The following is a 25,997-nucleotide window of genomic DNA, read 5'->3' on the forward strand; positions in this document are numbered from 1 at the left end:
GGCAAAATTTTATGACTCTAGGCCCAGTGTTACCTGAAGTTTGAACTTGCAAAAGCCACATACAGGAAAATTCGTTGCTGTTGCTAATAGGAAATCTTAATTCTTAAGCAAAAACCCTCTGGTAGTTAATTTTCAACATCATCCTGATTAGTTCAGAAACATCTAGCTATAATATTAGTGAGAAAAATCTTATCTTAGAGCCTGTCTGTGAAGTTCTTTTTGAAGAATACCTCCCTTGTGTGTAGGCTGCATCATTTCATGGGCTGTGGTACTGGGGTAACAGGGAAACAGAGGAAGTATCATAAGACATAGCACATGTCTCTTTCACTCTCACCATGATCTATTAAGACCTGAAGCCACGCCCATCACCATAGGCAAAATTATGCCAATATGTCTTTTCTTATTTGAGGGAAAGATATTAGCTTTGAGGCTAAAATAACCTTTTTTTAGTTGCTTTTGACAGCTATTTGGCAACAGCAAATAATTTAAGTAATTTCATTTATACACAGTAAATAATATTAAAAGTGTCAGCCTATTGTTGCATGTTTTCTTTTTCATTTTATGGTCCATGCAAGAGAAAAAAATTAAGTGTAGATGGATGATATTAAAGAACTTCTTAATATTGGCATTTTATGTGGAATGATTTATATTAACATATGTACCATATTGCTAATTATAGGATGTATTTTGGAATCTAGCACAAGATGGCATTGGTAAGTGAAGCTTCTGGTGTGTTTGTATATGTGTGTGTGTGTGTGTGTGTGTGTGTGTGTGTGTGTGTGTATGTGTGTGTGTGTGTGTGTGTGTGTGTGTGTGTGAGTGTGCACTTATGAAAGTCCCATGACATATCTAACTTCATTGACATTGGTTTCTAAGATTTCTTAACTCTTCTGTATAGAAAGTTTCCAAAGCCTTTTTTTTTCATTTACAAAGGTGTTGTAGCATGATATTGGTTTATGGAACATGAAAAATAAATGGTGCAGACACTAATATTGATTCAAGCTTCAAGGGGAAGGTCAGAAAAGCAAAACAGCCAGCCACTAGCTTTTACCACAGCTCAGACCAAAGATTCGTACCTGAAACAGCTCCTGACTTCACTGCTCCTCAGATTCACAGACTTTTATGTTCTCCTCTACATGGCTATGACTAACTCTCAGACTGGATGCCTTCCTATCCCCAGTGTGTCTGGAGAATGAATGCCATCTCCCAGACCCTTTTCCTGTCTTAAATACCTCTCATGATAAAAGGCATGTGATCCCACCTGCTGATATCTTTGTGTGGACTATTTCTCTTTAGGAATAGATAATTTCTCATAGTTCAGTGTGGCTTTGAGCTAACAGAGATCCATCTACATCTTAATTCTGAGTCCGGGGATTAAAGGTTTGTACCACGACCATCTGATCTCTATACCTTAAGGCTGGCTTTGCTTTCTGAATCTTCAGAAAGCGTCAGGCAAGCTTTAATAAGTCATAAATAATGTATCACTGCAGGTTTATATGGCTAGAGATTTTTTTATATTCTACATATTATTATTTCTATAGGTAAATTTAAAGCAATCTAGGCAATGCGAATTTGTGAGAAAATCTTTGTCATGATACTTTTATAATAGCACTGGAACATTCACGGGGAAATATCTAGGAGACACTAGGTAGGAGATTTGGTACTCAAGATGGTGGTTTCAAGGATAAACGTCAGTCCTCATGTTTCTGCCAAGCTATAGTGTGAATGAAGAACTAGGTTTGAATATACATAAAGAGAAAATCACAGATCTTTGAGTACTCTGTGTAGAGTTCTAAAGAATGGACATACTAACCTAAAGAACATCATGAAATATATGTATATTGGAAAAAATGAACTAACAAGCATAAGCCTAGAGAAAAACTATGTAGGTAAAATTTAGAAGATTTGGTGTCTATACATGTACATATAACCTTTGCCAACTCATACCTATTTGTGGGTATTATCAAGTAGAGCTGTTGACACTTTTAGAAATAAACCTCAATTTTTATAAGTTTATCCTTTTGTTGTCAAACATTATTTATTTGAAAAACTAAACATAATGTAACACCAACCCATGCTACACTCTTTTATGCCTAGTTATTGCAGTGCAAATAGTCTCCTTTTTTCTTTTCTTTTGAGTTTTGTTTTTTTCTTGTTTTTTTGTTTTCTTTTTTTCACCCTTTATATAAAACAGATGATTTTTTTCTCACATATCTTGTGTTACCCTTCTCTCTACCTTCCCAGTTCTTTCTTATGTTTCCTCCCATCCAGATCCACACCCTTTCTTCATTTATTATAAAAGAAGAGATGCCTGAAAGATAATAATAACATAACATAATAAGGAAAATAAAAACTAGCACACTTGGACAGCAAAAAACAAACAGAAGGAAAAATAAAAGTCCAAGAGAAAGCATAAAAAACAGAGAACCACTTGTCTGCACACTCACTAATAATCCCTTTAAAAACATTAAAGGAGAATGTAATGTATATACATGTACATTAAACATGTTAGGTTTAAAATGACATGACAGTGTGAGAGAACCTCCAAACAATCATTTGATTTCATTTTCTGGTGGCATCTAGGCCTTGGCATACAGTCTATCTGTAAGTATGTTTTATTCCCTCAGTGTGAATTCCTTGGAGAAAAATAATTTCTATTTGCAAGTGGTTATCAATCAGATTTAGCTTCTCGGTTAGTGATCAGTCCCTGTGTCCACTTCTTCAGCTCTAGGACACTATCTTGTAAATGCCTGTGCAAGCCTTGTGAATGCTGCTACTGTGAGTTCATATGTCCATCGACATTACTGTTTCAGTCACATTTGTTTTCTTGGTCCTCCACCCTCTCTGGTTCCAACACTCTTTTCACCTCCTCTTCCACAGGTTCCTATGACTCCCAAGGCTTGATACAGACATCTCATTTATTGCTGAGTGTTCCAAGGTTTCCGACTTTCTACAGATTGGCTCTGGGTGTCTCTATTTCTTCCCATCTTCTACAGGAGGAAGCTTTTTCTGATGGGGGCTGACAAAGCACTGATTTATGAGTATAGAAGAATCATTTTAAGGCTACTTTCATTCTAAAGCTCCAGTAGTTTGTAGTTGACTTTATTCTAGCTCACTGGGTTATCTGGTATTAGGTATCTGGTTATCCACTCAGTGTCAGGCATGTAGAGCGGTCTTTAAGTCAAACCTGATGCTGCCTGATTGCTTCCACTGGCTTTGTGCTACCAATGTGCAGTTGGTATTTGCAAGTAGGACTCCCTTATCGATCCAACATTTATACTTGGTATTTACATTTCTCTTTTGATAGTATGGAGAGTACATCCCTGTATCTAAGACTCTATTACATGGGTGAATGCTATGTTTAGGCATTAACTTTACTTCTTCATATTCAATTAGTTGTGAGGTATTATCTTAAAAAATTGGGTTCCTTCTTTTATCATTTTCCTTGTCTTTTCATAGAAGTTATTTTGTGTTTTCTCTTTTATACTGCAGGATAGATAATTTTTAATAATCCCTTCACAATCACCAGTCTCTAACAGACATTGATTTAGACTGTTGCTTATGTGAATATCCCATTGGTATACACTGAGTGAAAACAAGGGTAACACCAAAACAAACAAACAAAACAAAACAAAAACAAACAAACAAAAAACATGCCAAAGTTGATGGGTTAAATCTTGTGATTCTTCATCCCTACATAAAGAAATATAGACAGCTGAAAGAACCTGGGAATGTGAGTGTGTGTTCTCCAAGGAAGAAAAAATCATTTGGCTGTATAATGCCAAGCCATCAGCCCTGATAGCATTATACAGACAGAAACAGGTTATTGTTGCTGAACATTATTTTTGGGTGTGTGACTTTTGTTTTTGCTGCATTTATTTAACTCTGTGAAGCTGTGTTTCTGTGTTTGTCTAAAACACCTGGTGGTCCTAATAAAGAGCTGTGTGGCCAATAGTGAGGCAGGAACAAGGACAATAGGGGCTGCCAGGCAGAGGATAAATAGACAGGAGATGGGGAAAGGGAGAGCAACAAGGACTAGCCACCAGCAAGCCATGGAGTAGGATTGAATGTAAGATTTACAGAAGAGAGAGAGAAAAGCCCAAAGGAAAAGGTAGGTGCATTAATTTAAGATAAGAAAAGCTGGCTAGAAACAAGACTAGGTAAGGCCAGGCATTCATAAGTAGTAAGCTTCAATGTGTAATTTACTTAGGACCTTGGTGACAGGGCCCCTCAAAAAGTCAAGAGAGAGAGAGAGAGAGAGAGAGAGAGAGAGAGAGAGAGAGAGAGAGAGAGAGAGACTTCAACAGCTACATAGTGGCGTGCTATTGCGGGGCTCAGATATTCATCTAGAGATTGAGAAAGTGGGGGGAAAAAGACACATCTTCAAGAGGCTTGCTGTTCAGCTGACATTGCTAAATAAAACTACAAACAACAAGGTAAGTAAAAATCCCTTATACCAACACAGATATAGGTTTCTGTAGCTAGAAAGGTTTAATGTGGTTCTTGGTCATGTGTCTCCCACCAGGCTGTGAACTCTAGGTTTGACTTTCACAACCCTACCTGAGAGTGGTCAGAACCAATAAAGAGACTCAGTTGTAGTAGCTTAAGGGTTTAATGTTCACCTCTGTGGTCAAAAGAGCCTAGAGATAGACAGTAAAAGATTTGCAGAATGGAAAATCCTTTAAAAGGGCTCCAGTGTGTTTTACAATGTGCATAGGCTTAAGAAAGAAAGAAAATGGGTATTGACCATCATAGAAAGCAATAATTAGTTTAAAAATAATAGAATTAAACCTTTAAAGACAATAAAAGTAATGAAAAAAGAATAAGTCATGTAGAAATGGGCAATAGATAGGGAGTCTGGATCCTGTATGTTGTTGGATTAATTTTTAATTAATTGTTTAATTGGTGAAAAACAAAGGACACCTGCTTTGAGACCTGGAATTGAAAGAGGAACTCAGGAAATACACCAGCCTAGATATTTTAAGAATGACTTAAGTTTCAAATGGAAGTCACAGAAATGCATTTGTAAAGTGGAACTTCAGAGATGAAATGCTTTGGAGAAGCGGTTTTGCTTCTGTTCCCATGGGAAACAAGTGGCTGTGGATTCATTCCAGGTACAAAAAGACTTGGTTCGGTGAGGTGGAGAGAGCTGCTGAAATTTAACAGTTGATATCAACAAAGGTGATACCTGGGCTTCCCAGGACTTGGTAATTATCTCCATTTTTTTTCTTTGTGAATGGTGGGGATGTATTTGCCCACAGCCAGCAGAAAGAAACATAGAGAAAGCTACAATAATATTCCCAAGGATAGTGTAGGTGATCTTTAGTTATTTTGTGGTTTGTGGATGTTTGTTATATTTTAGGATAGTATAGGAATAAAAGATAACTATTAATTCCACATATTTTGACTTTACATGGATTTTGGCATACTAACACAATTTCAAAGTCAATTTTGTTACACTATACATGTTTTTCCTTTTGTTTAATGGACTTTGGATATTGATATAAATTTATGGTCATTCTTGTTATAATACTATATATGCATGTATATATGTTTCTGTTTAAAGGATTTTAAAAATTTTGACATAGATTTCAATTTTTGTTATATTGTATATATGTCTCTACTCTGGCTTAAATATATATATATATATATATATATATATATATATATATATGATTACTTTTTAGAACATATTGTATATATGCTTCTGCTTTTACTTAAGGTATTTTACCTAGGCAGTTCATTTAAAAAAATGTAAGGTAGAACTCTTGTGATTAAAAGCTATTATTATTTAGGATAATAGAGAAACACAAGTCAATAGTTAGTCACCTATAGCAATCAAATATGTAGATGTGATTTCCAGATCATACATATTTTGTAGACAGTCTTCAAACCTTTCAAAGACATTAAAATGTTTTGATAACTTAGAGCTTTTCATGACAATGAGACACACCTGCTCTTGACAGCTCCAAATAATTTCAAAGATGTTAGGCATCAAAGAAACCCCTTATAAAGTTTTCTTTAATTCTGATAAGGCTAGCCATTTGGGCAAGGAACTGCTCCTGCCTGGAATGCTTGACAGTATGTTATATAGACTGGAAATGCAGGACACACAGGAAAGTGACTACCGAACTTTATCAAAACAAGGCAGAATGGTCCATCAGGGTTCCTGTTTCACAGAAGAAACTGCTAGATATTCTGCAGGACACAGGAAGTGATTGACAAACTGACAATATATGCAGGGCAGTCTTAACAATTTCTTTCTAGGTTGAAAAGTCTACTATATACTATGGGCCTATGGACTGAAGATGGATGACACAATGTTGCAGAAAAACTTTAGGGAACTGCCCAGGTAGTCAGATGTCTCTATCATTTCTAGACTCATTGCATTGGAAGCTGTTTTTAATGCATTTTATTCACTTAAATAATAATAATATATCTTTCTGGTGGTTTTGATGGAATTGACAACTGGACAGTTGTAGTTCTCCTTAGGTAGGATAGAAATTAAATCTAAAACTTTAGATTTACTAAGATGGGATAGATACTGCATTATTGTCTCCGAGTATGCTAACTATAAATGAACAGGATATTGTAAATTAATTATTACTTGATAACTGTTTTGTTGTATATAGTTTATTATGTTAAAGCTCTAAACCACTTATTTATATAAAAATGGGAAATTTGGGGAATATTATTTTAAGGTGAGTGACTTTTGTTTATGCAGCATTTGTTTAAATATGTGAAGCTGTGTTACTGTGCCTGTCTGAAATAACTGGTGATCCTAATTAAAAAAGCTGAATGGCAGGGTCAAGGATAGGAGAGAGTGTTAAATAGAAGAAAAATTGAGGATGGGAGAGGAGTGAGAGAACGAGAGGAGAACATCAGGGACTAGCCAACCAAACAGCCTTGGAATAAGAAAGATGTGCAGGAGAGAGAGAGAGAGAGAGAGAGAGAGAGAGAGAGAGAGAGAGAGAGGCTAGAGGAAATAGTAGATGGGTTAACTTTAGATAATAAAATCTGGCTAGAAGCAAGACAAGCTAAGGCCAGGCATTCATAAGTATTAATAAGTTTCTGTAAATAATTTACTTGGGTGCTTGGTGGCAGGGCCCTTCAAAAAGCCAAAGAGTAGAAAAATCACATAATTACAGACTGTATTAGAAATACATATTCAGTGAATAATATTTAATGAAGAAAAGAATGTGAATTTCAAATATAGTGGGGAAGGGTATATGTACAAGTTTGTAGGGAGCAAAGGGAGGAGATATATCTTCTGCTTAATTTATAATTTGAAAAATAAAATGAAAATATTTGTTAGTCCTTAGCTCAGTATTTCTTGTCTACCGAAAGCCAAGAGCTTATAAAAACCAGTCCCCCTCATTGTTGGTATCTCTGACCAATATACTTCAAATACCATGACACATACAGAGTACTAGTACCAAAGAGATACTTGTATGTCTGTTTTTCTTTATGGAGGTTTCAATACCAATTATAAGCTTTCCTGCCATGAATTCCCTTATGCTCAGAATGTAGTTCATTGTCTGTGTGAGCATCTCCAGGCAAAGGCTGAGGTTTTTAGAGGATTATAGGCAGGAAGAAGCATAGTTCATCTGCTAGAAAACTAAATAGTTCAAAGAAGGTTATATATGGCTGAAACAGATTCCAGAGCCAAACAAGACATATTTTTCAGTGCAAGTGAGTGAAGGACTGAAAATTCCAAAACTTTGTGTGAATTCTCTTCTGAGACACAGCAGGTATACGAAATATAGATGGTCATATAGATGGTCAGCAAGATCTGGAGAAATGGGTATAGAATAGTGTCAGGTTTACAACTAATAATAATTGGGCAGATTAACATCTAGCAACCATAGTATGGTGTTCCTTTCCAACAGCCAGACACGGCTTGTTGAGCAATGTGTTGTTGTAGAAGTGAAAGAGAGAGAGAGACAAGTCTCCCCCTATCAGGAAGATAATGAGGTTATCATTAATGCCAGAAACTGATTTGATAGAGACACAGGTTGTGCAGATAGAGTTCTATGTCAAGACAATGGTCAGTTGCTAAGGGACTGTATCTATCAACCTACTACTGGTAGGAAATGCGATAAATTTAAGAGATGACCATTCCCGTCTCCCTCCATACTCTGGCTCTGACTCTATTATCTGTTTTTGGTATCCTTGCCTCCTACTGGGTTGACTTGTCCAGCCTTAGTAATAGAGGTGATGCCAAGTCTTAATGCAACTTGATAGGCCATGCCCGGCTGATATGCATAGGAGGCCTGCTCTTTTCTGAAGAGAAAGGATAATTGGCTAGGGGTTAGGGGAAGAGGAGTGGTTGGGGTATGAACTGGGAGGAAAGGAGGGAGAGGAATTTGTGCTAATGGTTCAAAACTAATTAATAAATTGATTAAAAAGATATGATCATGACATTTTATGCTCTGGCAGAAAGAAAACAAGTCAGAAGTGTCTGTCCTGAGGAAGAGTCTTCCTCCATGAATGTGAATGTCCCCTGGAAATAGCTTCTTAGTAAGAGGGACATGGATGAGCTTTAGACAGAGGGAACTTCCTAAAAGGAAGGAAATACCTGCCTAATCCAATTCATGAAAACAAAACAGTTTTTTTTTTTTTTATTTTAACTTTCTTCTCCAAAAGAAAAATAACCAAATAAAGGAGTAAGGCTACAGACAATTTTATTTGTTTTAAACAATAATACAAGTAGAGATTATCAAGTTGTTTTCTATTCCTCAATTATCAGCCTCTCGAAGAGGAATGGTATGAAAACAGTCTCTTTGCCAGGACAGCAGCAATTAGGCTTTGCCAAAGAATGCTGTAGTACAATTCTACATCAACTGGTAAATTTCAATTGCAGTTGTTCTAAAGTCCTTACAGTGTCAGACTTTCTTTTGACTGAAAATGCAGTCTTCACCTTACTTTTGACTGAAAATGCAGCCTTCACCAACACATAAGAATTTCTGCTCACTGTGAACGCTGAAGATTCATCTCAGCATAGATAATGACCTCCTTAATATAAAATACAATCAGAGATTACAGTACATTCCTTCCAACAGGGCTTTGCTTGGATAGTGAACATTTTCTTGGTAGGTAACTCTGTGTGACTAATACTTATATTTATAGATGTCTCTGATTCAAAGGATTCTGTTTGTTAGAGACAAACAATAAATCTCTCTGAGATACAATGCAAAGTACATGCATGTACATAGTAAAAATGTGTTATTTGATTTACCCTGTAAATTCATGAGATAGAAGACTTGTAGAAAAATAGTATAAATATTAATATTGAGTTAGAGACTCATAGGTCTGTACAATCCAGGATCAATGCTAACTTTTTCACACTATGGTCTTATCTGTCATCTTTGCATGTGTACTTATAATTTTCTATAGAAGTAACCAATGAAAACAAATAATTGGTACTGTTTAACTGAGCCATAGCTCTTTCCCACTACTATTCACATCTCCTTGTAAAATATCTTGTGTCTTTATTCTCTGAAACTTTTAAAGAATTATTCTATTTTTCTAAAATATGTGAAATTAGGTATGACAAGTTTAGAAAAGTTTAACTTTCATTGTCCTTGCATTAGGCTCCTTTATCAGACCCGCAAAGATGTTTTGATATTATTTTGATACTTAATTTTTTATAGCATGTGAAAATGTATTTGTCTGCCAGAGCCTGGAGAGAATTACAGAGAAGACTGACAGATGATGCTGCCATCACTCTAAAGGTCATTAACTTGGCAGTTTTCTCTAGAGCAAATGGGAGTACATCTATAAACAGGAGGAACTTGCATGCCAATATAAATATTTTCATAGTGATTTAATTATATCTGGTCTTTCAGCAAAGTATTCATTACATACTTTACATTCATATTATACATTAACATCAATGTCAATCGTAGTTTTTAACTTCCGTATGGTTCATCATAATAATGCTACCAATATAATTATTTCAGTGACTCCTGTAATCTATTATCATGAAATACATTTTTTTTACACTCAAAGCTGGTGGTGAATAAAATGTTTTAAATTGTAGATAATAAAGATATTCTACATCATTATAAAATATCATGGTAAGTAAGAATACAAATTTTTATATTTAATTTCAATTTTAAATATATTTTTCTTTTCTTCATTACTTCAGGATACAGCTTCTTTGATTACACCCAAATTTTGTTGTGGAGACCTCATATATGTATGTATGTATGTATGTATGTATGTCTTGGCTTGCATTTGTTTTTCTCCTTATTCTAACAGATTTCCTTTCTCATTTACATTAATTGATGAGCTCATTCTTCTTTGTTTCCTTAGTTCATGTTTTACTTTAATGATAGAAGTATCATGCTCCTGTTTCTAACACTATTGAGTAACAACTCTTTGAGTTATTTGTCTTACAGCTGAGAAATAACTGAGGAAAGCAACTTGGAGAAAGGAGTGGATCTAGCTTCCTAATTCCAGGAAACAGCTCAACATAGTGAAGAAATCATGAAAGAAAGAATTTGATGTTTTTTGGTCATATTTGTCTGTAGTTGGGAAGACCAGAGACATGGAATATAGCATCCAGCTCACTTTCCTCTTTCATTCATTTTAGAACATCTCATTGGATGGTGCTGCTTACAGTTAATGTGGATCTACCAGAAATGTCTAACCTAATTTAATTCCTTGAAGATGACAAACACTAATATAATTTAAAAAATCTCTCAGAGTTGTTTAATGATTTAATTCCTAGGTGTTTGTAGAAGTTTACAGTAGAAAGTACCCATTACAGTCATTGTAGAATAATGTCTCCAAAAAATTGAGAAATTTTTGAAAACAAGTACTGTTTTATATAAATAATTAATTGTGATATGTCAGTAAAATTTTACATAATTGACACATAAATTCCAATGATGATGTGCTCATTTCCTCAATTTTAGAAGATGATACAGAATTTTGAACAAATTGTATTGTCTAATGGCTTTCAAATAACTTCATATATACTGAAAATACTCTTATGAGGGTAATGTACTGACCACTTTTAGCAACACAGTATTTTTCTCAAGCATAAGTTGTTGGGTTTTTTTTTTTTTTTTTTTTTTGGATGACATAAAGTTAAGACCTTTTAATATTAAAATACCATTATCAAATCTAATGTAATCTTAAGACTGCATGTAAAAACAAGGTAGTAGTAAAGGCACACACCTTTAATCTCAGTACTAAGGAAGCAGAGGCAGGCTGATCTTTGTGATTTCAAGGACAGCCTGGTCTACAAGAGCTAGTTCCAGGACAGGCTCCAAGGCAATCTTTCAACCCTATATGAACCACCCTATATGAACCCCAATCCCAGGCAAGGAAGGGCCAACACTATTTTTAGTGGCTAATTTCTGGTCCATCTAAAGAGAATAAACACATTTATTTGTTTAAGTTATCTTGGCACAAATATGTGTCCTGTGATCTTGCCATATGTTTCTATAACTTTGTGTGTGGACCTTACAAGAGACCTTTTCTTTCTTTCTTTTTGTTTATTTATTTATTTTTGAGAAAGGGTTTCTGTATATGGCTTTGCAGTCTATCCTGGGAACTCACTTTGTAGACCAGCCTTGCCTTGAAATAATGGACATCTGCCTGCCTCTGCCTCCCAGAGTGCTGGGATTAAAGGCATATACCCCAAATGCCCAGCTCAAAGACCTTTCCTTGATTGCTATATCCTTTATGTGGTGCTTGTGGGGCTTGCTGATCAACCTCTCTGATGGGAGAATTTCAAGGCAGTAAGGAGTCTGGGACACTGTCACTTGTTGCAGTGATAGCTAATAAAGTACTTTTTAGCTCATAATGAAAAGACTTTCTTCTTATTGACAACTGACAGACTGTCCAAAGACATAAGTGCTGAATAGTAAAGGAAATTAAAAAGGAAAAATGGTCTTACTTTAACTCCTATGGGTAAAGAACATCATTTTTTTACCTTTAGGGGACTTCTTAACTTCCAACATATGACACAAATGTCTGTGTTAGGTTGTCTAGGTGAAATACACACATATTTTAAAGACTAAATCTTATTGATTTATCCACAATGGATGGTACAAATATCAAGTATAATTTGGTAGTTACTATCTTCCCTCAGGAATACTGAAGTTAAAAGAAATAAAATATTTAAATAAGGGTAGACAGTCATCGGCCATGGTTTCAGAAGACAAAATCTAGTCACTGTTTCACCTGAACAGTTCACTTTTACTTCTGAAATAACAAATGTCCTAGGATGAGTTCTACTCACTCTTGCAAAGAATTGCAAGGTACTGTTAGTGCCTTCTCATAGCCTGCTCCTGGATGCTGTCAGAAGATGTGCCAGTGCATTCTCACCAACATGTCTGCCTAAACTTGAGCTGAACAAGGACAACAATAATCCACATGCTAAAGTCAATGGGCAAAATCCCAAAATGTCTCAACCCTACAAAAATCACTATAGGCAATCAAGTGTTCTTGAGAGTGGAAGAAATATTCTTCCCCCGATAAGATAGCACCAATTGATTATCAGTTAATAAATGCTGAGCCCTGAAAATATACATAAATGTAACATTACACAAACAGAGCTGGTCATATTTTGGTATATAGATGCATATAAACATTTAGCAACAATTGGTGATAAAAAGATCATGGATTTGAAAGACATAAAGGTGGATATATGGGAGGATTTGACAGAAGAATTACATTATAACCACTAAAATAAAAGAATAGACTACAACAACAAACAAACATTTTTCTCTTTCCCTTAGATTTGAACACTGGAAATACTCAGCTACCATCTTCTAAGGATGCTTCTTGCATTGTTTTCTTTCATTAAAATATGATATTCAGCTGAAACGCCACATATAGGCTGTTATTAAAATGGCTTGGGCTTCAGGAAAACTGGATGAACAAGACTTGCATCATGAAAATAGCTTCCTTAATTCCAGTACCTTTCCCCTGTGTGTTCATATTCATGTTTTCTCACCAAACAGTCTGGATCAAATAGTGCCTATATTTAGGACCTTGAACATGGTGATAATGGTTGACTTTCTTTGTACTTCCCAATGCTGGATCAGGAGAACTGCTCTCATAAACCAAACTAATATTTTCTAAAACCAAGAGTTTCTAAGTGATTTTTGATTTTATCAGAAGAAAGTTTTTTTTTTTTTTTTTTTTTTTTTTTTTTTTTCTGGGACACCATTATACTTTTCATTTTAAACTATATTTGCAGTTCCTTACTTCCTCTGGTTCACAAACAAAAAAAGTATATATTTTATTAGATAATTTGTTAAGAAGTTAAATGCATGCACTTTTATTTTCCTTTTATTTCCAATCAAGAGGAAAGCAGAAAACCATCACTTAATGAGATCATAACCCACTCAGCCCTTGAGGCTTACATTGGCTACCTTTGTGTCAGCTTTATCGCTTGAGTTAGTCTGTTTTCTAACCATCTGATGTCCCATGGGCTGGAACTCTAAGCCATTATAAAGATTGCTTCTGCCCTTTTTGATCCTATTCTCGTTTATACTATCCATGATTCAGCTTGGCTCAATTTCCTAGCAAACATCTTTCAAGGACAACTTTGTGTCTAGGGCCCAAATATGTAGATTCTGTGGAAGAACTAAAATCTATTTATAAATAAAGATTTCAATATTAAGAGATTGGCGTATGTAAGAAAATTGAAAGCATGCAACTGCTTGACTGAACAAAATGTTTGAAAGCTAAGAGCCCATTAAGTAATCAATGTATTCGTTCCTCACACTTCATCAGTGCAAGAGACAGAACAATTGATTCAACCTGGGACAAATGCTCAGAGTTATCCAGAAATTTGCCTTCAACTCATTCTGCCTCCCACTAAAACAATGAAAACTTCTAAAAACCCACGGGAAAAAAGGGACTATACTAAGGTGCCACTTCTGTCAATATGCCAAAGAGAAAAAGATGAGAGAACATAGAATGCAAATAAACCATAGAGCATATTGGACAACATTTGAATTATTAATCTCTAGTGGAGTCCAAGATGCAAGGGTGAAAAAAATTAAAGAATAGGGTAAAGTTTTAAATAATCATTTTTCTTCTAAAGTTCAACTAATTTCATTAATATGTCAAAACTAATAAGATGGTGTTAAAATGTAATGGTTCTTGAACAAACATTGTAGCATGACAGTACAGTATGAATGTGTGAGATATTCTACCACAAGAAGATAATTGAAACAAGGTCCTACTTGTAGATAGCTCCAACTTGCCTGGATTTAGCAAACTAGATCTAATTGCACTGGAACTCATAGAGATCTTGAATTTGCCTTACCAGTTTGGGATTAAACACTTGCACACAACATAACAACATTTTTACTTTGAAATATCATAAAAGAAACAAACATTTATAGAATATATTTCCACACTCAGGTACAAATATGACACCCTTACATTACTAATAAATGAGATATATGTAAAGGGAATAATTAATAATATAATAGGGAGTATTATTTTGATACTAGGAGGTAAGTAAGAAAGGCTAATAGGGAATTAAAGCAAACAAAACATGACTAATAGTGAGATGACACTGATCTCTTACCAAGATATTCACATTTAACTCTTTGTCTGTTAAATATCATGATTTTTAAATCATTGAGGGAATATGAAGACATTTACAGTTTTTATTTGGGATGTGCGATTTGTATTATAAATAGAAACATTTATTTTGTTTCAGAAATGTGACAACTTAAAAATAATTCTCATAATAAATAATTTTTTATCTATAAAGAAGATAGCCACAGTACTCATTGTTCAAATTTGACTTTGTCCATAAAAATCTTATTGTTTGTCATTTTAGAATGAATGTTTTATATATATTGTTCTTCAAGATTATTTGACTTGTGACTATGTACAGCATCTTAAATATTCTATAGTATATAGGTTATATTTTAGAAGACACTTCCCTCAAAAAGATCTCATTATCACTTTAATCAATTACTGTTACAAAAAACTGAAAATACCAATTTTTCTATAGTGATAAAGCAAGCCATATAGAAGACACAGAAGACTCGATTTATAGAGAATCTATATATATATATATATATATAAGTAAGAGGCATGAAAGCAAATTAGTTTCAAAAGTTTTAATATTGTAAGACAAGAGAAGAAAATGTTTAAAAAAACCCATAAATTTACCTGATCATACATGTCAATTCTAACACTTGGGGGGGTGTTGGGGGTAGCTAAAGTAAATGGATCTCATTTAACCTCCAAGACAGATGGAAATAAATGTTCTACAATAATTTCATGTAAAGGTATGATCAATTAGAAGTATATGAAAATAAAAAAAGCATACTGTTATTTTGCTCGTTTTGGTTCACCTCAAGGTCTATCATTTTAAATTACTTAATTCAAATACTTATACTTATTTCCAAACTATCAATTTTGCATTCATCTAATAACAATTGCATGTCTCTTACAGATACTATGTTTTCACAAAATTAAAAGCCTTCAGGTCCTTGACCCTTTTCTGAAGATGTTAGTATCTTTGCTATGCATAGAGAAAACTGTTGTTTGCATAAGAAATGATGTCTTTCCAATTTATTTTGTTCTGAAATGGTATGGAAGCCCTAAATATCCTTTCCATTTTATACAACAGTCAATTTACAAAAGTATGTATAGCATTTAAATTCATATAAGTTCTGATCTTATGTATTAGTGCCCTCTTCTTTTAATTATATTATTAATAATTCCTTATCTATAGCATTTTGTAGCTGTGTATTTCTTTTTAAGTAAGTGCTATGTAATTGGCCATGTATGTTTCTTTTTTCCTTCTGTTTAAAATATTCATTGAAGAAATAGTCAATGATACATACAGAGAAATGGGAAAATATATATGAAATAAAAAATTTACAAAAAGTACAAGAGAAGTAGATTGTTATAAATTATCTAATACAGCATCTCTTGACTTGAGCAGACTTCCTAACTTTAAATTGCCATGATAAACTTTCAATTATATGCTTGCATAGAGTAGCAAACAAATTTCTGCGTAGAAGAATCAGATTAAGAAACTACTACTCTGTAGAAGATAAAACTACTAACAGTGGCACATACATTGATAAGAATCTTTAGTTAAGAATTGTACTAATCTGTCCTATTTCTATCAAAGTGAGAGAGAGAGGTGGGGGAGAAAGAGAGAGAGAGAAGAGACAAGACAGGGACAGAGGGAAGCAGAGAGAGAGAGAGAGAGACAGAGAGAGAGAGAGAGAGAGAGAGAGAGAAGCCCATAAGATAAAAAAAATAATAATAAATAAAATGGGCCTAAAGCAGTTTTAACAAAGGTCTTTTCAGAGCAGAAATGGTTTTTCAAATTTTGAATAATATACCATGAACCACTGTTAACATTATTTCATCTGTAGAAGTTAGAGGTAAGCTATGAGGGTTTATGTCTTCGACTCACTTCCTGTTCTCCCTCTTTCTGATTCCTGTGTGTGAATAAAAATATGCTCACCTGGTTTTCTTCTCTTACTTCAACTTTTGCTGACTGGCCATGCCTTCTGACCATGATAGCCTTCACATCCACCACCATTACCACCATCCTCAATCCCACCCAGGATATGTGTGCCAGAATAAACCTTTTATATTTAAGGCAATTCGTATCATGAGATTTTATCACAGCAACGGAAAAGTCAACGATGCATTATTCATTGGATGATAACATTTGTTAGTTGTTTGAAGATCTTTTCTCTGGGGGAGATGGGAAGGGAAAGGGAGTAGTTGAGCAAGAAACTAAGTTAGGTTGTATTGTATAAGAAAGCAATCTATTTTCAATTATAAAAAAGAAAACAGAAAAATGGTACACAAAAACACATGTATTTCCCCCAATTTTCTGTGTTATGACGTCCTGTTATTTCTGTTTACTTTTTGTAATTTTGTTAATATATGTTATATTCTGTAAGCTATTTACTTTTTCATTCTTGCTTGTTTTCTAAGAGATGTACTTTCAGCTTTGTTATTCATTATAAATCAATAATTTGATTAAACAAATATTGTCTATAAGTTTTCTAGCTATCTGCTGTTTTCAAAAGCTACACTTTAGAACTTTCACTAACTTTATTTTTTATCAAATACTGTTATTTTTCTGACAAAGATATTGCTTATTTAAAATTCCCAGATGATTCATATAGAATATGAATGGGAAATTAGTGTTAAGTGAAACATTAAAATATGGCATCAGTTAACTAAGTTTGGCTCTGTAGTGAAACATAGTAATATAAAAATCAGCCTATGTGTTTCAAAAATGAATAAATGCTTTAAAAATGCAAAAAAGCTTACAGTTAGTAAAATTCAAGCTCCTTACATTATTTTTCTCTCAAAAGTAATTAACTTACTGGGCTTTGGGAGGACTTGCGGCAGGCCCGATTCTGCTTCTGGTTGAGCCTGTGCCATGTGGGGCGGTCCTCAGACAATCGCATAGCCTACAGGAATCCAATAGCGATGGCTCAATCAAGGGGTGCAATCTAGTCTTCAGGGCCAACAATAGAGGTCTATCTGAACCGACCAGGGCCTACCTGGGAGGAAGTAAAGGAGCAGTTAGAAAAGAAAAAGAAGGGTTCCAAAATTTTGGCTGAATTTGAATAATACATGAAAGAGAATTGACAAAAAAAAAAAAAAAAAAAAAAAAAAAACTAGTAAAACACAGAGAAAAATTATTAAGTGGAAATGAGAGATCATCCAAAAAAGACAGAGAAAGAATAAAGAAAATAAGAAATCCAGTAAGTATTCATCTTTTTCTTCATTGAGCTCTGATTCTTCCAGCTGTTCTTCAGATTCTGAAGATGAGGATGAAAACCAAACAAAAAGGATGAAAAAAGAAGAGTCGTTGCTGTTAAGTCTTCTGAGAACTCAGTGTCAGATTCCAACTCAGATAGCAAGGACAGTTCAAAACAGAAGTCAAAGGATGTGACTGAGAAAGAAAAGGACACCAAAGGAATCAGAAAAAGAAAAAGAAAAAAGAAAGAAAGAAAGCTGTATGACGATAGAATCGTCGTCAGAATCAGATTATGAAGAGGTGCAAGCAAAGGTGAAGAAAAGTGGAGAAGAGCACGAGAGAACAGACAAAGGCAAGAAGAGACGGAAGCATAAGAAGCACAGCAAGAAGAAAAAGAAGGCTGTGGGTTCACGTTCAGACTCACCCTAGCATCTGGAAGACCAGGGTCCTTACAGAGTGCAATGTTGAGGGAGCTCTCAGCTGTGAAGAGTATGACATACCATAAGGAGTAAAGTGCATGAATTCCCTTGTTTAGACTTGTCCTGGACTAGTCAGTAGTCACTCGGATACTGCTGTGTGGAGGCCATGATTGTTGCCTGTGCTTGAAATACCTTTTCCTTTCCAGGTCTTGGTGAATCTGGGAGATAGTACTTTGCAGTCATTCTAGTGGTTAAGACATTTGGAATAAAGCTAATATTTTTAATAGAAGTACGTAGGCTAAATCATCAGAAACTAAATCTGGATCCATCTTTAAGATATAACCCGAAACAATGAGCTGACTGTATTAAAAAATTTCAAAGTAGGGATTACATTAAAATTTCAAAGTCCTTACTCTGTAGGTAAATGTATTTTAATTTTTCCCCATGTATATTTTGATTTTCTTGGGGAAGAAGCTTTTGAAGGGAGGGTAGTTTGCTATCTCTTTAGCTACCAGAAGAGCAAGCCTTTGATCTCACAGTATTTCTGTGGACATAGTAGCCATGTTTCTTAGAGGATCAGAGCTGGGCACCATCAGTCCCACCCTTGACTGAGGTTAATGGCATCTGTAGACTGTCTTGTATGCTGCTTCATAAGAACCAGAGATACCCTTTGCAGCATGAGAATGCCCCCAAAGCTCTGGAGTTTACCTCCACTTCAGTAATAACAACTGAATGTTTTTTAGGGTTAGGTTGTTTTATGCCATTTGAAATAATTTGGCTACACTTTGGCTTCGGAGAGGAATTGTATGGAAGACACTGGTACTTTCTAAACTGATATCTAATAATTCTAAAGTGCATGTTTTATACAGGTTTTAACCAGTCAAAGGGTTTTTATGTAGCCAGTTATAGCTACTCATGTTTTGTATAGATTTTATTTGGCTGCAATATTTAGCTTTAACTCCTTACTCTTGTCTTCAGCTCATTGCTGTGTAAATGGCACATTTACAGCATTTACAGGACATTTAGCATGTAGAAAGCAGGACTTTCGGTTTTTGTTTTTAACAGCTTCATCTTGAAGCTGAGACTTACCACAAACAAGTTGAGTGGCATGCCTGGTATGCTGCATCTTGTTACATAAAGCTATGGCAGAATCTTAGTAAACAGGAAGTTTTAAAAGCATGTTGTCTTTGTATGTTAATAACAGATTATGACGTTAACTTAGGTGAGAACTACATACTATTCCTGCTGTGTCATGTGTTACTGAGATTTTGTGCCTCATATCTCTGAGTTATTAGGAATGTTAAAAGAAATTGATAAGTCATTTTCATTTTCTACTTTTATATAATCAGGCAATATTAAATATAATGATGTACAATTTTGCCTGTTTCAGAAGGTGTGCTAATTATAGAGGAATATGCACAGAATATTTTGGTATGAAAAAGAGGCTGAATAAATAGCTAGTTTACTTTTAAAAAAGAAATTAACTTACTAAATTGAGGTAAAAATATTTAATCATTTAACTCTTTAGTATAAATATTTGGAATATTAGGATTTTATGATAATTTTTCATAAAGAACATATTGAACTACTGACTTGTGTGTAAGTAAAATAGTAAGTTACAAAAGAGTCTTTTATCAACCTTCTCCAGTTATATCAATAGTTTTTTTAATGAACCATAATACACTGTATACAATGATATTTATTTGAATGTAAGACTTCATTACATGATTTGAAACTGGAGAAAGCTGTTCTGCAATTTCCCAGTAATCATTCATAGAAATCCCATTAATATTTAAAATATTAACTATTTTAACACGGTTACTTTGCTGCGCATTAGCACTCCATTATATATTTTAGACATTCAATGTGATGACTAATGATCTGTGGTGAGGCAGACATAACATGTGTTAAATATAATTATAATGTGTTGCTTTCATATTCATAGAAAATTATAGATACTAAATGCCAATTTGAAGTAAAGTTTAATTGTTATCAATAATGCTCAAATATAGATGACATGGATGTACCCTTTTGGAACTGTCATGATTCTAAAGCAATTTAAATACTTAAGTTTTAAGAAGTGAATACTTTAAGAGTTTTAAAACTATTAGTCCATTACTAAACATATACCCTTTTATTCTCAGTTGTTGACAATGATTTATTCTGCTATTGAGACTATTTATATTTTCTAACATTTATATGCTTTCCTCAAATCAAAATGTCAGTGGAAACTAAGTCAGTTAATTTGTATCCTTTAAAAATAGGCTCATTAAAAATATAAACTGAGAATGTATTTTCCTCAACAGAAAATTTCAAGTTATTTTGTCTTTAATCTAGAAGAGAAAATAATGTGGTATTAGAATAATAGAGAAAATGATAAAAAAAATGACATCATGAAATTTCCAGGTAAATGGGTGGAACTAGAAAAAAAAAAAAACATCCTAAATGAGTTAACCCACACACAGAAAGAAAAAACATGGTCTGTACATCTCATAAGTGGATAATAGGCAAAAAGCAAAGGATAAATAGCCTACGGTCCATGACCCCAGAGAGGCTAGGTAACAAGGAGAAGTCAAAGAAAAACAAACATAAAACCCCCTGGGAAAGGCAAATAGATATGATCTCCAGAGAAATTTGGGAGCATTGTGGGGGGAGGTGGTGGTGAAAGGAAGGTGGAAGGAGAGGAGATGGGGGGATGTCCTTCTGTATGCTGTAAATATGTAGTTCTATTATTGGTTGACAAATGAAATTGTTTTTGGCCATCAGCCAGGCATGATATGTCCAGGGAGGAAGTACAGAAGGAGCTACCAGACGAAGAGAATGTCAAGAAGAGGAATGTAGTGATATATTCACTTTGTCTGCACCTGTGGCACTGACCATGCCCATTGGGGTGGGTACAGGGGATCTAAATCTGGGGATGGACCCGAGGTGCTCTCTTGCTTGCAGCACAGGGACAGGAGAGCATCCAGAAGCAGCCTTGGGACCAGGAACCTGCTGTTATTCACCTGTCTATGTTGTAAGTTACTTCTCCTTGAATAAGCATCTATTCGGACAATTTGTTTCTCCTGGTCCTTTTAAAACCTCAATCGAGGAACACAGAGGGTGAGACATCAAGGAGGATACCATACAGCTGCAGCAAAACAGGATGCCCCACATTCTTTATCATGACAAGACCATGTGAACATACACTAATAGAAATGGGTTAATAATTGAGATAGCTAGGCAATAAGAAGCAAGAGCCATCAGATCAACATTTTTTAATTAATATAAGCTTCTGCATCAGACCAACATTTTTTTTCATTATTATAAGCTTCTGTGTTTATTTGGGACCAAGCAGGACAGAGGGGAAGGGGCAAAGTGGGGAGGAAGGAGAATATGAGGGAACTGGATGGTGGAGATGGGAGACAGGGAGATGGACAGGTAGAACAAGGAAAGAGATAACTTGATTGAGGGAATCATTATGGGGCTAGAGAGAAACTTGGCACTAAGGAAATCCCTGGGAATCCAGAAAGATAACTCCACCTAAGACAGGAAGCACTAGTGGAGAGATAACCTAAACTGGCCTTCACCTGTAATCATATTAATGACTACCTAAATTATCATCATAGAATCTTCATTAGCAGCTGATGGAGACAGATGTAGAGAACCACAGCTAAGCACTGGGCTGAGTTCCCAGATTCTGATCAAAGAGTGGAAGGAGTAATAAAATAAACAAAGGGGTCAAGACTATTTTGGGGATACCCAAAGAGACAGCTGACCTGAGCTAGTGGCAGCTCACTGACTCTGGATTGACAGCTGGATAACCTGTATGGAATCAAACTGGGCCCTCTATGGGTGATAGTTGGGTGGCTTGGGCCACTGTGAGGTCACTGGCAATAGGACCAGAATTTATCCCCAGTGTTTGAACTGGCTTTTTGGAACCCATTCTCTTTTGAGGGATACCTTGCTCAGACTAGATATATGGGGAGGGCCTAGGTCCTGCCTCTACGTGATGTGCTAGAATTTGTTGACTCTACTTGGGAAGCTTTATCATCTTTGAGGAGTCAATTGGGTGGGATGGGAGAGAAGGTAGGAACAGCTGAAGGAGTAGTGGAAGTGGGAATTCATATTAGTATATAAAATGAGAAAATATTGTTTTAAATTAGAGAAAACATTTCAAAAATAACAGAGAAAATATTTTAAAACAATATTTCTAAAAGTTGACACAGATTTTTCTACTCAAGTCAAAGAGTCAGTGAATCAATTAGATAGTTCTCTGAATAAATTCCCCTTTCCCAAATTCTATTTGCCTTCTCCCTTCATCAAAATAAATTTGCAAATACCTTGCATACTAATTTCAATAATCCTTTGTTAAAAAGCAAATTACATTTATAGAGAGGTCATTATAATCAATTTAACAAAATATTAATAGAAATCTTTACATTTAGTTGCCTGGTTACTACAGACCCAGTTTGGAGATTAAAACATTATGATCTTAAATTTAAAACCTTCATGAGAAATAAAGCAAGTTTTACGTTAGCCTTTTCTACATGACAGAAAGCAATAAGTTTTCATAGTCTACCATTAGTAAAAAGAAATATGCAACTGACATATTATGATTTTACCCAATGTTATTTATTATGTGACCAAATTTAATGGAAAAACAGTAACTATTTCATGATTATAAAATAAAAATAGATAGGTAATATACATATATATATATATATATATATATATGTCATGTTCATAGTGAGGGGGGTTGATTGCCTTTAATATCATCTCTTGAAGTTAGATGTAGACAGATTTCTGTGAGTTCATTCAGGCCTGATCTATAGAAATTGTTATTGGACCACCAAGCTTACCTGTCTCATAAAACCTGTCTGATAAAACCAAGAGCAATGAATAAATAAATTAATTAATAATGTATATAGAGAGTTTTATGTATCACATATAAGAAATATATATCCCCCATATATAATTGATAAAAACAATAGTCTTAAAGAATAATATTGTTGATTATATTTTGTTTGATAATAAAGTTACATTATATGAAGAATTCTAATTCAATATTTTTATGTAAATAGCCTGAAAATATTCCCTAAGATTTATTTTATATTGTCATATATGAAACATTCACTGCATGAACAGCTTATGTTCACTAGTAAAGTATAAGCGTGTTGAGGTGCATGATAGACTGACATTTAAAACCATTGGGAGACTGTTTTCCTGCTCTGCACTCTGTGTTTTATCCTTTTTAAAGTTGCTTGCTATGGGAAAATAAACAAATTCCTGTTTACTAGACTCATTGCTGCATCTGATTGTCTCCATGGGGAACAGACAGGATAGGCACTTACCTTACCTGGACCCAGCTCAGCTTTCTCCAGCTGGGAGAAGACCCCTGAAAAGTTGGGGGAGAGACTGAGTGGGAGAAAAATGAAAGACTTCCCATGAAATACCCTATCACCTCTGAGGTGTTTATAGGAGGTGGGGAGGGAGATGTGAAGTGGAGGGTAGAAGAAGAGGAAGGAGGGAGAACTAGGGTTGGTATGTAAAAATAACTAAAACTTTTAAAAAAAATTCTCCTTTCTTACAAAGTAATTCTCCTGGAAAACAAAAACAAAACAAACAAACAAACAAAAACAACAACAACAAACAACAACAAAAAAAAACTTGTTCTACAGTTTTTCAAATATAGGTATATCATGTAATTTGGATAATAAATTTTTAGCTAAGTCTCAAAAAATTTTTGTCTCTAAATTTTTTGTTCTGTAAATAAAAGCTAACAATGAACTTAAAAAAGCATGCAATATAATATCTACAAATTTCATTAAAAATTAGTAAAAATTCTTTTTATATTCAGAATACACTAAATATACTAATGTTTTTCCTATTCTATAACCCTTGTATAATGATTTGCTAGAATGGCAGGTGACTTGACACAGTTGTTACAGGAAATACATGGAATAAAAGTACATGAAGAAACTTTAGATTATAACGTGGGTACAATAAATTATATACCTCTGCATGGTCCTAAATTTCATTGCTGTTTGAACAAGTTATATAACTTCTGTTTCAGGTTCTTGAACTCTGAAATGTGAGCAAAAATTGAAATTTAGAAAATGATATTGAACAATAGGGCTGGAAAATTCTTAACCCCCAGGACCTATCTTCATCTAAAGGGCACACTAACACTCATTAAATATTTTTCATGTCTACCTTTGAAATAAGGCAGTGATCAAAATGAGGTCTTCCAAGACAGAATTTATCAAAGCACAACTCTGACTTCTCATAAGGAATTGGTCTCAGTATGATATACTCTGAGCCGGCAAAGAAACAATACCATTTGTCTTCTTCCTTAACTTTTCATGGTTTGTAACTCTTCAACCTCTTGAGAAATGAGTGCCTGCTTTCTGTTAGTCCCACTAGTGTCCTCTTCAATGAATTGCTGGCTGATACTGAGCAAGGGTACATTTCTTCAGAAGGAGTTTGGCAATAATAGGAGAAATAACTGACTACAATAGGGTTAGATTTTTAAGAACCAAGTTTCTTAGCGAAACCAAATATAATGTATCTTTCAGGTACTATAATTTTCAATCTCCTATAGAAAATAATGTATGCATAATTTTAATGACATAATGTTATTAATATGGAATATAAATTAAATGATGTAATAACTATATATTTACTTCTTGATAAAGAAATTGAAGTTTTGTATGTGAGTATGTTCATGCAAGAAGTTCTGTTTTGTACCTGAAGATTTTCATTTGGGAAATTGATAGTTGCACAACAGAAGCTATCAAGTTGATTTGTTCATTTGATTTTACCCAACAAACTTTTATAAAGTTAAACATTGATTTTATCTTTATGTAAAAGACACAGTTGATTAATGAATCTGGAAAATTATGCCAACTCTTAAAGAAATGACAGACTGCAGCTTGTTTCTTAAATTTTTTTAAACAGTTTATATTTGTGAGAGCAATATGAATATTAGGGTTAACCTGTGTTAACATAAGATACATTAAACTGTAGGAAAGCAATTCTATCTTAATGTTTTATAATCAATGTGTGAGAAATATGTTCTTGTAACCACTTGAAGTACATAAAAAGTGACATTTTAATAGAATAAGAAAATGTTTTGATTTCTGCATTGTGAGGTATTACTTTTACCAAAAGCATTCTGGTTGTTTCTGATATATTACCCGAAACAAACGTTATGCTGGCCTGATGACGTGTTATTTAACAGGTTCTTGGATGTGCTTTATAATTTGAAGACTGCATAATACTTAGCAACATAAAACAATTTGCTGATTCATGACAGTTTCCATTTTAGCATCATTACTTTTCTATCATGACTGTTAAGTGCTGAAGATATTAATATGAAAGCCAGAATGACTATCTGTAAAACTGAATGAAGAACATAGCAGCAGACAAGCATGAATTGTGCTGGGGCAGTAGCTGAGAAATTACATCTGGTCTATGAGATGGAGGAAGGGAGAGAGAGAGAGAGACAGACAGACACACAGAGAGAGAGAAAGAGAGAGAGGGGAGGGGACAGACTGGGTTTGGTGTTGATTCTGAATCCTAATGCCTAACCTCAGTCACATATTTCCTAAAAAGAATGCCAACCAACCAAACATGAAATGATAATGGGATTCTTTTTCAAAGTACCACAACATATTTTTCTATTTTTCTGTCCCATATATGGAGAAAGCAATAAAACAAACAAACAAAAAAAAAAAAACAAAAACAAAAACAATCACACACACACAATTTTTACTTCTCTTCATCTAGCCATTGGTAATTATGGTGATTATCTTGGCCATCTCAATGCTGTAGAATGCCACCATATCCCATTTGGTTTCATG

General features: G+C 34.4%; 1 pseudogene; it reads left to right on the forward strand.

Moving 5' to 3' along the window:
- The first annotated feature begins 704 nt into the window (after nt 1–704).
- LOC127230449 (protein FAM133B-like) lies at nt 705–18,163 on the forward strand (annotated as a pseudogene).
- Nucleotides 18,164–25,997: the final 7,834 nt, after the last annotated feature.

This window comes from Phodopus roborovskii, unplaced genomic scaffold (genome assembly GCF_943737965.1).
Source record: "Phodopus roborovskii unplaced genomic scaffold, PHOROB, whole genome shotgun sequence".
NCBI classification, from domain to species: Eukaryota; Metazoa; Chordata; class Mammalia; order Rodentia; family Cricetidae; genus Phodopus; species Phodopus roborovskii.